Source organism: Phyllostomus discolor, chromosome 8 (assembly GCF_004126475.2).
Source record: "Phyllostomus discolor isolate MPI-MPIP mPhyDis1 chromosome 8, mPhyDis1.pri.v3, whole genome shotgun sequence".
Classification (NCBI taxonomy): domain Eukaryota; kingdom Metazoa; phylum Chordata; class Mammalia; order Chiroptera; family Phyllostomidae; genus Phyllostomus; species Phyllostomus discolor.
In genome coordinates, this window is record NC_040910.2 from 64,307,521 (window position 1) to 64,310,468 (window position 2,948).

A 2,948-nucleotide genomic window follows, 5' to 3' on the forward strand; every position below is an offset into this window, starting at 1 on the left:
TGCATGCATAAATGGAATATCAGGCTATCATAAACAAGTAAACATGTAGTTGTAGAAAAATTTATCAGAATGGAAATATCACAATGCACTGTAAAATGAAGAAAGTTGGCTATCAGACAGTATTTCAATGTAAGTATACTCATTTCAACATAACACTTTTTATTGATTATCTACAATACTGCAGTAGATACAGGGAAGACTATATTCTCTGTAAGAAGGAGAATTTCTCTAAACTGGTTTGTATCCCAAACCACAGTGTTAACAAAGTCATGGATCTCCAGTTCAATGTGTAAATGAATAAACTCCCTAACTCACATTTGTGTAACCTTTTAGAAGTGGCTTCTGCTTACACATTTCCCATGGAGTTCACAGAAGTTATTCTGTGACTATTGTTGAATTGACTTGCAATTCCTCACATTGATGTTCAAGCTTGCTCAGCTGGTTAGACTACATGAGTGTGGTTAGTGCGCAAGCACATGTGTGCAGTGTATGAACTCAGTCTGTGTTAGTACAGAGAAAATGTCCATTTGTCTCATTGGCCACTATATGGGAAGACTCATTTTCTTTACATTCCTTATATTCACTTCACGTGCATTTCTATATAAAGGACTGCTGGGAATTCTAAGACAATTCACGACTAATTGATCTACTGATTTGACAAAATTGGAAATGCCTTTTAGACTCTATAATTCACAGACTAATCAGTGAATTCCAAAATCTAACTCTGTGTGTTTAGAACTTCAAATGGATATTGTTTGGAATTTACAGTGATTTTAAAAAAATTCCAAGTGGAGTCAAGAAGGCAATATAAGATTTTAAAATGCATAAGCTTTATTACTACATCATAGATTTATAATATAATATCCTCAACATGCTTATCTGTATTGACAAGGCATGTAGGTTTAAGAGTGGGAGAAGGTGATCATCTTGAAGTGCATGCAACAATTTTTAGGACCTAAATCTTTGAGAAATATATGGTGGGTCCATATCTCAGATGGACTACAGCCAGCAAACAGTTTCAAATTGTCCATCAGGCTGTTGAGTAGAAAATCATTCCTTTTGCTCATTTTTTCTCTTTTAAGTTCTACTTGGTATTTCCCAGAATATTTTTTTATTGCTCTAGCAAATTAAGAATAACACCAATAATAACATAAAAGCATTCTCTAGGAGCATTTTCTTTAAATTTGAAGCATCTTTCTGTATTCATTCTATTCATGATAAAGCAGATGAATATTCTTTTTACTTTACCAAATTGGTGACTTAGCCCTAGAAGTATTAGAACGGCTTTTTTTTCAAGTTTCAAACATTTATTCATCAGTGTGAACACCAACAGAATACACCAACATGATTTTGTGCATTTGGAGGGGAAATATTTCTTGGGTAGGTGGAAAATTGTGTGAATGACTTTTGGAAGAGCTTCATTTTAAGCAACTTTAGAGTGAAACATTTCCTTTAGAAGTTCGGACCTTCTTTCTTCAGTTTGCTATAATCTACATTCACTGAATAGAACTTGTAGTGCTCATGGGGACCCAGTATGTTCCATGGTTCTGGGTTATTCTTTTTGTTCCAAACAGATACCTGGATTGAACTACTTCTGGCTCCAATAAACACAAAACAGGGATCAAGCTTGGATGCTTCTTGTCCTGACTGAGGATCTGATGGAGCATGGTTGCAGCAGAGGGCCGGGAAGCAGAGAAAAAGAAAACTCTGGAAGGGATTGTATTACCTATGTAGACAGGTGAGGTCAGTCCTGAAAGTTCTAATTATTAATGTAAGTAAGGGAAACCAAAGTTTTGCCTCCTCAAATTGTGCCTTTTGAGAAATTGATTTAAGTTGGTTATTAAGAAACAAAAGGCTCAGAAAAAAACCTTTTGGCCACCTTGCCTTTCTGTCTAAAGGAATTCAGGTAGAAAAACCTACTTCAGAAAGGGAATCTTAGCATATTCGCTTTAGCATATTCACCTTAGCACATATTAACTAGCATGTATGTGACAGGCAGGAAGAAATCTAGCAAAGCATGGTTCCCTGTGTCCTGAGAATTCAATTACCTTATGCTTGCTTTTTGTCTGCTACTGTGAATTACTGACTTCACCTTCAGAGTCCCAGGCCCCTGCCCTGCCCCTTCTCCTTTGTCCAGAATGGCATATAAATCTCAATTATGTGATGCATCTGGGGTCTCATATCTTATGACACCCCCAGCAGCTACATCCATGATAAACTCTACATTTTCTCCTGTTAATCTATTTCTGTTCATTTGATTATAGGCCCAGCTAGAAGAACTTAGAAGGTGAGAGGAAGATTTTTATCTCACACAAGTGCTTTTCCTGTTCTACTGCCAGGTTAATAATTCAAGAAGTTCATCACAATTCATGTATTTTATACCAGATTTCCAGCCCGGGGATCTTCTGCTTGGGCAATAAAATGTAGGGACCATTTTCTTCTTCCTTGTTTGTCTTCGTTAAAACTTCCAGACTAAAGGTTTTGAATAGAATTTATTCTTATGGTTTTTCCATCCCCGGTTATATTTGTGTACTAAGCCCAAGATTTATTTGGCCAAAATGAACCAGACTACCAATTCTCTACCTAGGTCCCAGAGCAGGGGCCTCCCAGTGCCCAGGGCCCTGGCTTTGGTGACTGGTGATTGACCGTGAAGCACCTGACAGTGTCTGGAACCTCTTCCCTTTTCCCAGGGACTTTTTGGACCTGCAGCACTTACTCTGCAGTTTAAAGAGCCTTGCTTATTAAGAGGATAAGAGGCTTTCAGTGAGCTCTGGCCTGCAACTTGGAACCGTGTTCATCCAACCTTCTTTTATTTTTTAATTAAAGATTTTATTTATTTATTTTTAGAGAGAGGGGAAGGGATGGAGAATGAGAAGGAGAAAAACATCATGTGAGAAAGAAACATCAATCAGTGGCCTCTAGTATGTACCCTGATTGGAGACCAGACC

The 2,948-nt window shown here is 37.5% G+C and overlaps 1 pseudogene; it reads right to left on the reverse strand.

Moving 5' to 3' along the window:
• Positions 1-1,285: 1,285 nt before the first annotated feature.
• Positions 1,286-1,701, reverse strand: LOC114515419 (annotated as a pseudogene).
• Positions 1,702-2,948: the final 1,247 nt, after the last annotated feature.